The 12,896-nt window shown below is 52.9% G+C and overlaps 1 long non-coding RNA gene across 2 annotated transcripts in view; it reads right to left on the bottom strand.

Annotated features, from left to right (window-relative positions):
* The window catches only part of LOC144377421 (uncharacterized), a 30,697-nt gene extending 18,985 nt beyond the window's left edge, over positions 1–11,712 (bottom strand). For both annotated transcript variants that reach the window (XR_013438412.1, XR_013438413.1), the window contains exons 1-2: positions 11,504–11,712; positions 8,010–8,132 (exon numbers count right to left, since the gene is read on the bottom strand). This is a non-coding gene — a long non-coding RNA (uncharacterized LOC144377421). The remainder of the gene's footprint in view (positions 1–8,009; positions 8,133–11,503) is intronic.
* Between the last annotated feature and the right edge of the window lie 1,184 nt (positions 11,713–12,896).

The following is a 12,896-nucleotide window of genomic DNA, read 5'->3' as shown; positions in this document are numbered from 1 at the left end:
TCTCTCCATGTCCTCTCTCCATGTCCTCTCTCCATGTCCTCTCTCCATGTCCTCTCTCTATTTCCTCTCTGCATGTCCTCTCTCCATGTCCTCTCTGCATGTCCTCTCTCCATGTCCTCTCTCCATGTCCTCTCTCCATGTCCTCTCTCCATGTCCTCTCTGCATGTCCTCTCTCCATGTCCCCTCTCCATGTCCTCTCTCCATGTCCTCTCTCCATGTCCTCTCTCCATGTCCTCTAACCATGTCCTCTCTCTATGTCCTCTCTGCATGTCCTCTCTGAATGTCCCCTCTGCATGTCCTCTCTCCAGGTCCTCTCTCCATGTCCTGTATGTCCCGTCTCCATGTCCTCTAACCATGTCCTCTCTCTATGTCCTCTCTGCATGTCCTCTCTCCATGTCCTCTCTCCATGTCCTGTCTCCATGTCCTCTCTCCAGGTCCTCTCTCCATGTCCTCTCTCCATGTCCTCTCTCTATGTCCTCCCTCCATGTTTTCTCTCCATGTCCTCTCTCCATGTCCTCTCTCCAGGTCCTCTCTGCATGTCCTCTCTCCATGTCTTCTCTGCATGTCCTCTCTCCATGTCCTCTCTTCATGTCCTCTCTGCATGTCCTCTCTCCATGTCCTCTCTTCATGTCCTCTCTCCATGTCCTCTCTCCATGTCCTCTCTTTATGTCCTCTCTGCATGTCCTCTCTCTATGTCCTCTCTCCATGTCCTCTCTCCATGTCCTCTCTCCATGTCCTCTCTCTATGTCCTCTCTCCATGTCCTCTCTCCATGTCCTCTCTCCATGTCCTCTCTCTATGTCCTCTCTCCATGTCCTCTCTGCATGTCCTTTCTCCATGTCCTCTCTTCATGTCCTCTCTGCATGTCCTCTCTCCATGTCCTCTCTTCATGTCCTCTCTCCATGTCCTCTCTCCATGTCCTCTCTCCATGTCCTCTCTTCATGTCCTCTCTCCATGTCCTCTCTCCATGTCCTCTCTCCATGTCCTCTCTGCATGTCCTCTCTCCATGTCCTCTCTCCATGTCCTCTCTGCATGTCCTCTCTCCCTGTCCTCTCTCCATGTCCTCTCTGCATGTCCTCACTCCAGGTCCTCTCTGCATGTCCTCTCTCCATGTCCTCTCTCCATGTCCTCTCTGCATGTCCTTTCTCCATGTCCTCTCTCTATGTCCTCTCTGCATGTCCTCTCTTCATGTCCTCTCTCCATGTCCTCTCTCCATGTCCTCTCTCCATGTCCTCTCTCTATGTCCTCTCTGCATGTCCTCGCTCCATGTCCTCTCTCCATGACCTCTCTCTATGTCCTCTCTGCATGTCGTCTCTCCATTTCCTCTCTCCATGTCCTCTCTCCATGTCCTCTCTCCATGTCCTCTCTGCAGGTCCTCTCTCCATGTTTTCTCTCCATGTCCTCTCTCTATTTCCTCTCTCCATGTCCTCTCTGCATGTCCTCTCTCCATGTCCTCTCTCCATGTCCTCTCTCCATGTCCTCTCTATATGTTCTCTCCATTTCCTCTATGCATGTCCTCTCTCCATGTCCTCTCTATATGTCCTCTCTCCATGTCCTCTCTCCATGTCCTCTCTCTATGTCCTCTCTCCATGTCCTCTCTCCATGTCCTCTCTCCATGTCCTCTCTCCATGTCCTCTCTCCATGTCGTCTCTCCATGTCCTCTCTCCATGTCCTCTCTCCATGTCCTCTCTCCATGTCCTCTCTGCAGGTCCTCTCTCCATGTTTTCTCTCCATGTCCTCTCTCTATGTCCTCTCTTCATGTCCTCTCTGCATGTCCTCTCCTCATGTCCTCTCTGCATGTCCTCTCTCCATGTCCTCTCTTTATGTCCTCTCTCCATGTCCTCTCTCCATGTCCTCTCTCCATGTCCTCTCTCCATGTCCTCTCTGCATGTCCTCTCTCCATGTCCTCTCTCCATGTCCTCTCTCCATGTCCTCTCTTTATATCTTCTCTCTATTTCCTCTCTGAATGTCCCCTCTGCATGTCCTCTCTCCAGGTCCTCTCTCTATGTCCTGTATGTCCCGTCTCCATGTCCTCTAACCAGGTCCTCTCTCTATGTCCTCTCTGCATGTCCTCTCTCCATGTCCTCTCTCCATGTCCTCTCTCTATGTCCTCTCTCTATGTCCTCTTTCCATGTCCTCTCTCTATGTCCTCTCTGCATGTCCTCTCTCCATGTCCTCTCTCCATGTCCTCTCTCCATGTCCTCTCTCCATGTCCTCTCTTTATATCCTCTCTCTATTTCCTCTCTGAATGTCCCCTCTGCATGTCCTCTCTCCATGTCCTGTATGTCCCGTCTCCATGTCCTCTAACCATGTCCTCTCTCTATGTCCTCTCTGCATGTCCTCTCTCCATGTCCTCTCTCCATGTCCTCTCTCCATGTCCTCTCTCTATGTCCTCTCTCCATGTCCTCTCCCTATGTCCTCTCTGCATGTCCTCTCTCCATGTCCTCTCTCCATGTCCTCTCTCCATGTCCTCTCTCCATGTCCTCTCTCCATGTCCTCTCTCCATGTCCTCTCTGCATGTCTTCTCTCCATGTCCTCTCTCCATGTCCTCTCTCCATGTCCTCTCTCTATGTCCTCTCTGCATGTCCTCTCTTCATGTCCTCTCTCCATGTCCTCTCTCCATGTCCTCTCTCCATGTCCTCTGTCCATGTCCTCTCTCTATTTCCTCTCTGCATGTCCTCTCTCCATGTCCTCTCTCTATGTCCTCTCTGCATATCCTCTCTCCATGTCCTCTCTCCATGTCCTCTCTCCATGTCCTCTCTCCATGTCCTCTCTCCATGTCCTCTCTCCATGTCCTCTCTCCATGTCCTCTCTCCATGTCCTCTCTCTATGTCCTCTCTCCATGTCCTCTCTCCATGTCCTCTCTTTATATCCTCTCTCTATGTCCTCTCTGCATGTCCTCTCTCCATGTCCTCTCTCCATGTCCTCTCTCCATGTCCTCTGTCCATGTCCTCTCTCTATTTCCTCTCTGCATGTCCTCTCTCCATGTCCTCTCTCTATATCCTCTCTGCATATCCTCTCTCCATGTCCTCTCTGCATGTCCTCTCTCCATGTCCTCTCTCCATGTCCTCTGTCCACGTCCTCTGTCCATGTCCTCTCTCCATGTCCTCTCTCCATGTCCTCTCTCCATGTCCTCTCTCCATGTCGTCTCTCCATGTCCTCTCTCCATGTCCTCTCTCCATGTCCTCTCTCCATGTCCTCTCTCCATGTCCTCTCTCCATGTCCTCTCTGCATGCCCTCTCTCCCTGTCCTCTCTCCATATCCTCTCTCCATGTCCTCTCTCCATGTCCTCTCCTCATGTCCTCTCTCCATGTCCTCTCTGCATGTCCTCTCTCCATGTCCTCTCTCTATGTCCTCTCTGCATGTCCTCTCTCCATGTCCTCTCTCCATGTCCTCTCTCCATGTCCTCTCTCCAGGCCCTCTCTCCATGTCCTCTCTCCATGTCCTCTCTCCATGTCCTCTCTCCATGTCCTCTCTGCATGCCCTCTCTCCCTGTCCTCTCTCCATATCCTCTCTCCATGTCCTCTCTCCATGTCCTCTCCTCATGTCCTCTCTCCATGTCCTCTCTGCATGTCCTCTCTCCATGTCCTCTCTCTATGTCCTCTCTGCATGTCCTCTCTCCATGTCCTCTCTCCATGTCCTCTCTTCATGTCCTCTCTCCATGTCCTCTCTCCATGTCCTCTCTGCATGTCCTCTCTCCATGTTCTCTCTCCATGTCCTCTCTCCATGTCCTCTCTTCATGTCCTCTCTGCATGTCCTCTCTCCATGTCCTCTCTTCATGTCCTCTCTCCATGTCCTCTCTCCATGTCCTCTCTTCATGTCCTCTCTCCATGTCCTCTCTGCATGTCCTCTCTCCATGTCCCCTCTCCATGTCCTCTCTCCATGTCCTCTCTCCATGTCCTCTCTCCATGTCCTCTCTCCATGTCCTCTCTCTATGTCCTCTCTGAATGTCCCCTCTTCATGTCCTCTCTCCAGGTCCTCTCTCCATGTCCTCTCTCCATGTCCTCTCTCTATGTCCTCTCTGCATGTCCTCTCTTCATGTCCTCTCTCCATGTCCTCTCTCCATGTCCTCTCTCCATGTCCTCTCTCTATTTCCTCTCTGCATGTCCTCTCTCCATGTCCTCTCTGCATGTCCTCTCTCCATGTCCTCTCTCCATGTCCTCTCTCCATGTCCTCTCTCCATGTCCTCTCTGCATGTCCTCTCTCCATGTCCCCTCTCCATGTCCTCTCTCCATGTCCTCTCTCCATGTCCTCTCTCCATGTCCTCTAACCATGTCCTCTCTCTATGTCCTCTCTGCATGTCCTCTCTGAATGTCCCCTCTGCATGTCCTCTCTCCAGGTCCTCTCTCCATGTCCTGTATGTCCCGTCTCCATGTCCTCTAACCATGTCCTCTCTCTATGTCCTCTCTGCATGTCCTCTCTCCATGTCCTCTCTCCATGTCCTGTCTCCATGTCCTCTCTCCAGGTCCTCTCTCCATGTCCTCTCTCCATGTCCTCTCTCTATGTCCTCCCTCCATGTTTTCTCTCCATGTCCTCTCTCCATGTCCTCTCTCCAGGTCCTCTCTGCATGTCCTCTCTCCATGTCTTCTCTGCATGTCCTCTCTCCATGTCCTCTCTTCATGTCCTCTCTGCATGTCCTCTCTCCATGTCCTCTCTTCATGTCCTCTCTCCATGTCCTCTCTCCATGTCCTCTCTTTATGTCCTCTCTGCATGTCCTCTCTCTATGTCCTCTCTCCATGTCCTCTCTCCATGTCCTCTCTCCATGTCCTCTCTCTATGTCCTCTCTCCATGTCCTCTCTCCATGTCCTCTCTCCATGTCCTCTCTCTATGTCCTCTCTCCATGTCCTCTCTGCATGTCCTTTCTCCATGTCCTCTCTTCATGTCCTCTCTGCATGTCCTCTCTCCATGTCCTCTCTTCATGTCCTCTCTCCATGTCCTCTCTCCATGTCCTCTCTCCATGTCCTCTCTTCATGTCCTCTCTCCATGTCCTCTCTCCATGTCCTCTCTCCATGTCCTCTCTGCATGTCCTCTCTCCATGTCCTCTCTCCATGTCCTCTCTGCATGTCCTCTCTCCCTGTCCTCTCTCCATGTCCTCTCTGCATGTCCTCACTCCAGGTCCTCTCTGCATGTCCTCTCTCCATGTCCTCTCTCCATGTCCTCTCTGCATGTCCTTTCTCCATGTCCTCTCTCTATGTCCTCTCTGCATGTCCTCTCTTCATGTCCTCTCTCCATGTCCTCTCTCCATGTCCTCTCTCCATGTCCTCTCTCTATGTCCTCTCTGCATGTCCTCGCTCCATGTCCTCTCTCCATGACCTCTCTCTATGTCCTCTCTGCATGTCGTCTCTCCATTTCCTCTCTCCATGTCCTCTCTCCATGTCCTCTCTCCATGTCCTCTCTGCAGGTCCTCTCTCCATGTTTTCTCTCCATGTCCTCTCTCTATTTCCTCTCTCCATGTCCTCTCTGCATGTCCTCTCTCCATGTCCTCTCTCCATGTCCTCTCTCCATGTCCTCTCTATATGTTCTCTCCATTTCCTCTATGCATGTCCTCTCTCCATGTCCTCTCTATATGTCCTCTCTCCATGTCCTCTCTCCATGTCCTCTCTCTATGTCCTCTCTCCATGTCCTCTCTCCATGTCCTCTCTCCATGTCCTCTCTCCATGTCCTCTCTCCATGTCGTCTCTCCATGTCCTCTCTCCATGTCCTCTCTCCATGTCCTCTCTCCATGTCCTCTCTGCAGGTCCTCTCTCCATGTTTTCTCTCCATGTCCTCTCTCTATGTCCTCTCTTCATGTCCTCTCTGCATGTCCTCTCCTCATGTCCTCTCTGCATGTCCTCTCTCCATGTCCTCTCTCCATGTCCTCTCTTTATGTCCTCTCTCCATGTCCTCTCTCCATGTCCTCTCTCCATGTCCTCTCTCCATGTCCTCTCTGCATGTCCTCTCTCCATGTCCTCTCTCCATGTCCTCTCTCCATGTCCTCTCTTTATATCTTCTCTCTATTTCCTCTCTGAATGTCCCCTCTGCATGTCCTCTCTCCAGGTCCTCTCTCTATGTCCTGTATGTCCCGTCTCCATGTCCTCTAACCAGGTCCTCTCTCTATGTCCTCTCTGCATGTCCTCTCTCCATGTCCTCTCTCCATGTCCTCTCTCTATGTCCTCTCTCTATGTCCTCTTTCCATGTCCTCTCTCTATGTCCTCTCTGCATGTCCTCTCTCCATGTCCTCTCTCCATGTCCTCTCTCCATGTCCTCTCTCCATGTCCTCTCTTTATATCCTCTCTCTATTTCCTCTCTGAATGTCCCCTCTGCATGTCCTCTCTCCATGTCCTGTATGTCCCGTCTCCATGTCCTCTAACCATGTCCTCTCTCTATGTCCTCTCTGCATGTCCTCTCTCCATGTCCTCTCTCCATGTCCTCTCTCCATGTCCTCTCTCTATGTCCTCTCTCCATGTCCTCTCCCTATGTCCTCTCTGCATGTCCTCTCTCCATGTCCTCTCTCCATGTCCTCTCTCCATGTCCTCTCTCCATGTCCTCTCTCCATGTCCTCTCTCCATGTCCTCTCTGCATGTCTTCTCTCCATGTCCTCTCTCCATGTCCTCTCTCCATGTCCTCTCTCTATGTCCTCTCTGCATGTCCTCTCTTCATGTCCTCTCTCCATGTCCTCTCTCCATGTCCTCTCTCCATGTCCTCTGTCCATGTCCTCTCTCTATTTCCTCTCTGCATGTCCTCTCTCCATGTCCTCTCTCTATGTCCTCTCTGCATATCCTCTCTCCATGTCCTCTCTCCATGTCCTCTCTCCATGTCCTCTCTCCATGTCCTCTCTCCATGTCCTCTCTCCATGTCCTCTCTCCATGTCCTCTCTCCATGTCCTCTCTCTATGTCCTCTCTCCATGTCCTCTCTCCATGTCCTCTCTTTATATCCTCTCTCTATGTCCTCTCTGCATGTCCTCTCTCCATGTCCTCTCTCCATGTCCTCTCTCCATGTCCTCTGTCCATGTCCTCTCTCTATTTCCTCTCTGCATGTCCTCTCTCCATGTCCTCTCTCTATATCCTCTCTGCATATCCTCTCTCCATGTCCTCTCTGCATGTCCTCTCTCCATGTCCTCTCTCCATGTCCTCTGTCCACGTCCTCTGTCCATGTCCTCTCTCCATGTCCTCTCTCCATGTCCTCTCTCCATGTCCTCTCTCCATGTCGTCTCTCCATGTCCTCTCTCCATGTCCTCTCTCCATGTCCTCTCTCCATGTCCTCTCTCCATGTCCTCTCTCCATGTCCTCTCTGCATGCCCTCTCTCCCTGTCCTCTCTCCATATCCTCTCTCCATGTCCTCTCTCCATGTCCTCTCCTCATGTCCTCTCTCCATGTCCTCTCTGCATGTCCTCTCTCCATGTCCTCTCTCTATGTCCTCTCTGCATGTCCTCTCTCCATGTCCTCTCTCCATGTCCTCTCTCCATGTCCTCTCTCCAGGCCCTCTCTCCATGTCCTCTCTCCATGTCCTCTCTCCATGTCCTCTCTCCATGTCCTCTCTGCATGCCCTCTCTCCCTGTCCTCTCTCCATATCCTCTCTCCATGTCCTCTCTCCATGTCCTCTCCTCATGTCCTCTCTCCATGTCCTCTCTGCATGTCCTCTCTCCATGTCCTCTCTCTATGTCCTCTCTGCATGTCCTCTCTCCATGTCCTCTCTCCATGTCCTCTCTTCATGTCCTCTCTCCATGTCCTCTCTCCATGTCCTCTCTGCATGTCCTCTCTCCATGTTCTCTCTCCATGTCCTCTCTCCATGTCCTCTCTGCATGTCCTCTCTCCATGTCGTCTCTCCATGTCGTCTCTCCATGTCCTCTCTCCATGTCCTCTCTCTATGTCCTCTCTGCATGTCCTCTCTGCAGGCCCTCTCTCCATGTCCTCTCTCCATGTTCTCTCTCCATGTCCTCTCTGCATGTCCTCTCCCCAGGCCCTCTCTGCAGGCCCTCTCTCCAGGCCCTCTCTCCCTGCCCTCTCCGGAGCCTTCTGCTCATCATCATACCTTTAGCTCGCCTTCTCCTGAGACTACCACTTTACAGTCAAAGTCCAGGACAGGAGGAGCCTCTAGGTTGCCCTTTGTGGCCCAGAGTCCAGGCACTTTTCTCAGCATCTGGAGGCCTCGTCCCTGCAAAACAGAGAGTGAAATACACAGAACTTGGAGGAAGGTGCTTCTGGGCTTCCTGCTCATGTCTTAATGGTGGCCCCAGTGTGACCACTTAGCCCTCTGTTGCCCAAACATGCAGAGTGTTGACTGGGAATGGTGACCTACATGTCCCCCAGTAGAGTCAGCAGCCACAGGCTGCTTGTCACCCTCCAGCGTGCTAAGTGACGAAGCCTAGGAGACAGAGCTGAAATTGGGGCCAATCCACTGCAGCTACACACCCTCATTAGCCAATTGTCACCTTCATACTCTCATGGTTTCTGTCCCAGGTAAGAGATTCCCCATCCTGCTGGTCCCAGAGGGAGGAGAGGACCCTGGCTCTCTCCAGTAGCTATGACCATCTCTTGGTTCTGCCCTGGCTCTTTGGGACGCAGGCCTAGCAAGCGTTCCAGGAACAGACAGCTCCGGGTCCCCAAGGCACAGCAGACATCAAGACTCAGCAGACCACAGACTCTCCCCTACAAAGACCCTTGACCGGCAGCACCCTGCACGCTGGAGTGGTTCTTAGAGCAGCTCAGACCGTCTCAGGGCCCCCCAGGGAGGAAGCAGATTTGTGAGCCCAGATTAACAAACTGGAGGGCAGGCTTGCAGCCACCTTGCACCCTCTGGGCGCTCTCTGAATAAAATATGAGGCAGAACAGTCATCCAGGCGCAAGGAGCCCCAGAGCTACAGTACTGGGACACTGTTGGGCTGAGAACTGCAACAGGGGGTCCAGGAAGGCTGCTGGTCGGGGAGGTGAGGACATCTGGAGTGTGGTCTCAGCATTTCCTGGGACAGTGGGTGGAGCCACAGTGGCACACAAGCAGGAGGGAAGGGAGACTGAAGTAGGACCCAGGGCACACGCAACCCAGGTCCAGGGTAAGTGCAGGCTCTCATCTGTGGCGGGGGGGGGGGGGACTGAGAGTGGACATTTTGCACCCTCAGGGTGCCACAGACCTCCTGTTCAGGGACAGGCATCCTGCCTGCAGGATGGCTCTGGGCTTTGGAGGGTTGAGCCCACTTCCAGGATTGAGTGGCAGGGTTGTGTCCCACTCTCCTGTCTACCAAGAGCCCCCAGATACAGAGAAACCAGGCAGGGTCTCCCAAGCCACCCACCAGCAGCCACTGCGGGATGCCCAGGCTTCCATCCTTAGCATTATCAGCAGAAGGGCTTTCACTGTGATCCCAGTGCCACAAGGCCACAGGAGGAGCACAAGCTCCATCAGATGTGGTTTCAATGTCCTTGGAAGTGTGGGGTCCCAGGAACAGTGCCAGTCCAGTCCCTTGGCGCCCAGGGTTGGGTGAAGAGCACACTGGACGTGTCCAGAGCCTTGGCAAGGCCAGACACGCTCCAGGATGAGCCTGGTCTGGAGACAGACTCTGGGAGGCAGCTTCAGGTCACCCTCTCTGAGCTCTGTGGTCGCGGTCAGAGGAGCCAGACCCTCAGAGCTGCCCATGAGACCCCAGCAATAGCCTGGCCACAGTTCCTGGTCCTTGGGAACCGACAAGCCCAACTGCTTGATGTCTGGCTTTCTTTGTAGACTCACCTCTCAGGTCAGAAGACTTGGGTGAAGTCTGGAAGCACAGACATCAGATTAATATTTTAGTGCTCAGGAATCTGGGAAAAGGGCAACTGCAAGTATTCATCGTGATCAAGAATCTGACCTATTGGAGTAACTGCAGGGTCACTCTGATCAGAAGGGCCCAGTCGGGTCATTGATTTCGGTGAGTGATTTTATGGGAAATCGTACTGAGTTTACATAAACTATTGGAGCAGTTTCTTGAAACCTGGAGTTTATTATGGGAATTTATATGATGGTGTTTCCAACAGTTCCTGTGCAGAAGGATCTGTTAACATAAGGTGGGTTCTAAAGGAGGATCAAAGCAGACCCTGTAAAGGTGTAAATGCAGTTCGGCGGTTGGAGGTGTTCGGTTAGCCAAGCTGAGAGTGGCCTGAATTATTCCCTGGTTCCTACGTGTGTCATTAAAAGATGGTAGATTTCAAGATGGAGTAGTAAGATTTCTGAGCCACGCTTCAAAACATGAAGGTGGAATTCAGCCTTACAGGGCCATCTTTAATCATCAGAAATAAATGTAGATCAATTTTGAACAGCAAAGGAAGATAGTCTTTGCTGAACATGGAATTGCCCACAAAGGAGAACAGACACAGTAACATGGGTCATGGGGACTCTGAGCGGCCTGTGCCACCTTTCATGGACGAGGAAGCTGAGACTCAGAGAGGCGGGGTCATGCCAGCCCCATGTCCCCCGCAGGCACTCCTGCTCCACACCTGCCACCCGGTACAGCACCAGGTGCGGGGGGTCTGGCCAGGGCCACAGAGGTCAGGAGTGGACGTGGCACCCACCACCCCGAGCTCTGTGGGCGCAGGCAGTGCTTCCATACTCCTGGGGGGCCGCCGTGTCTCAGAGACGGCCACTCAGCACCCAGCCACCAAAGCCGCAGCCTGGACAGCCCAGCTGTACAGAGAATGTCCAGCCACGTGGAGCTAATTAGTGATTAAAAAATAAAATCTCCAGAAAATCTATAGAACCTACCCCCAAATACTTGGATACTAAATAAGATTCTTCTAAATAACGCGTAGACAGGGAAGGACAAAAAGAAATTTAAAACCAAATGGAAACAGGAGCACAAGTGGCAGAATCCGTGGGCAGCACCAGGTGCTGTACTCGGAGGGGGGGGGGTCCTGAGGGAGAGACGTGGTGAGCAAGAAAGGCCGCTGCCCGGGGCTCAGCTTCCTCCAAGAAACCAGGCGAACAGGAGCTTGGGGACATTATCCACGATCCTGTGCCGATAAATGGAGCATCAGTTTCCTTGAACTACTGAAGTTACTCAAGAAGGGCCGCACCGAACAGCCCCATATCTACCAAGTGAGTTGAAATGATGGCCGAGGCTGTTGGTGTTACAGGGGACCTTTACCCAGATGATGCAGCCTGCTATGGAGGGGACACCAGATCAATGGAACCAATGCAGTCCACAGGCAAACACCAGGCCCAGGGGCCTTCGCAGACCATGCCGACCAAACATTGAAGGAAGAAACGATAGCCACCTCCTCCACACACGCTCTGAAAATCAAGAAGTTGTAACTGTTCTCGACATTCCCCAGACACCAAAAGCAGACAGAAACCATTACAAGAAAAAATACCTCTCCAGCAATATCCCCCATGAACACAGACACCACGATTTCAGGGAAAACTTGAGCAAATCAAACCCGACAATATATAAAAAGAACGTATCATGAGCGAGCGAGGCTCGGCCAGGAATGGAAGGTCTGTTTACCCCTTGGAAATCAATTCTTCATCATACAGACTCTGAAAGGAAAACCGCAGAGAAATACCGTGATCTCACTCCACTCCAGACGGGACACAGCTCTCAGCACCGATGGATGAAAACCTGGGTTTTCTGTGGTTGTAGGACAAATCACCTCATGGGGCAGCCTGGGGGGGCGCACTGATGGCGTGGCTTCTGAGGGTCGAGTGGCCCTTCTGTGGAGGGTCCCCACAGGCAGCAGTCAGAGCACCAGCAGGGCCTGCACTCAGCTGGGGACTAGCTGGGCAGTGAGTGTCTCCGCCCCTTCAGCAAGAGCACGGGTGGCTGGCCAGGCTTCCTTTCTTGCAGGGTGACCTTGGTGGCGCCTGGTTTCTGAGGCAGCCGGCACTTCCTGCCCTGGGGCTCCTCCGTGACCATCTACATGATCATCTACGGAGAAACTCTGAACCTGCCCAGGAGCCACCAGAACTCGTGGGTCTCGCAGGCTGCAGAACGCAAGTTCAACATAATGATCTATTGTTCTTCAACTGCCGCCAGTGAACGACCATAAATCAACATGAACGCCACTTCCAAAGAATCAAAATGTAAGATACTTATGGATCAATCCAACATCCATATGTGTCAGACTTACACAGAATATCTACAGCATACTTTTGACAAAACTGAACCAATGGAGAGATACCCCTAGTCCATGGGTCACAAGTCTCAGCGATGTTATTATGCCAATTGGCCCCAGGTAGAGCCACAGATGCAACCAGTCCACGTCGGAACCTCAGCAGCCAACTCTGTAGAACGGAAGGTGATGCTTGGATTGGGTACCAAAGTATGATCTCCAAAAGCAAAATACTGACAAATAGATTGCATCAAAAATCAAACCCTTCTGTTCTTCAAAAGACCCGGTTAAGGGAAGAAAAAGACAGAAAGCACTGCAGATGGCGGGTGGCTGGCTGAGTGACAGAGCCAGAGCCTGCCTCCCGCAGCACCAAAACCCAGGTGCCAGTAAGGATCTCATGGTGGGGAGTGGGGAGATGCCCTGGCTTAGCTGGGTGGCACTGATGTCACCAGGGTCCTCATAAAAGTGGGGACATATTTAGGGCAGGGACAGTCAGATGCAAGACAGGTCCCCAGCCTGGAGGGTGAGGGGCAGGGTCGAGAGTCTCTGGGTGCCGGGGTCTGAAGAGGCTGAGAAGACACCCACATGGCACAGTGTCTGGGTGGGGCTCCCTGGTCCTGCCCTGGGATCCCTCCATTCCACAGTGAGCCCCAGCCACGTGCTCATGAGTGTGGGTCCAGCTGGCTTCCTGGGGGGCTCTGCCCAGGGCCCCCTCCCTCTCCCTCCCAGCTGCTCTGGCTCAGCACAGGACGCACAGCGGGTGCCAGCTCAGGGCCTCACTGCAGCTGTGCAGGTGCCGGGCTCGTCCCTCAGAGGTCACCAGGGCCCGGGGCTCCTGGTCCAGAGG

The sequence above is a fragment of the Ictidomys tridecemlineatus genome, chromosome 4 (assembly GCF_052094955.1).
Source record: "Ictidomys tridecemlineatus isolate mIctTri1 chromosome 4, mIctTri1.hap1, whole genome shotgun sequence".
NCBI lineage: Eukaryota > Metazoa > Chordata > Mammalia > Rodentia > Sciuridae > Ictidomys > Ictidomys tridecemlineatus.
Note: the sequence above shows the minus strand (reverse complement) of the source record. Positions and strands in the feature narration are given on the sequence as shown.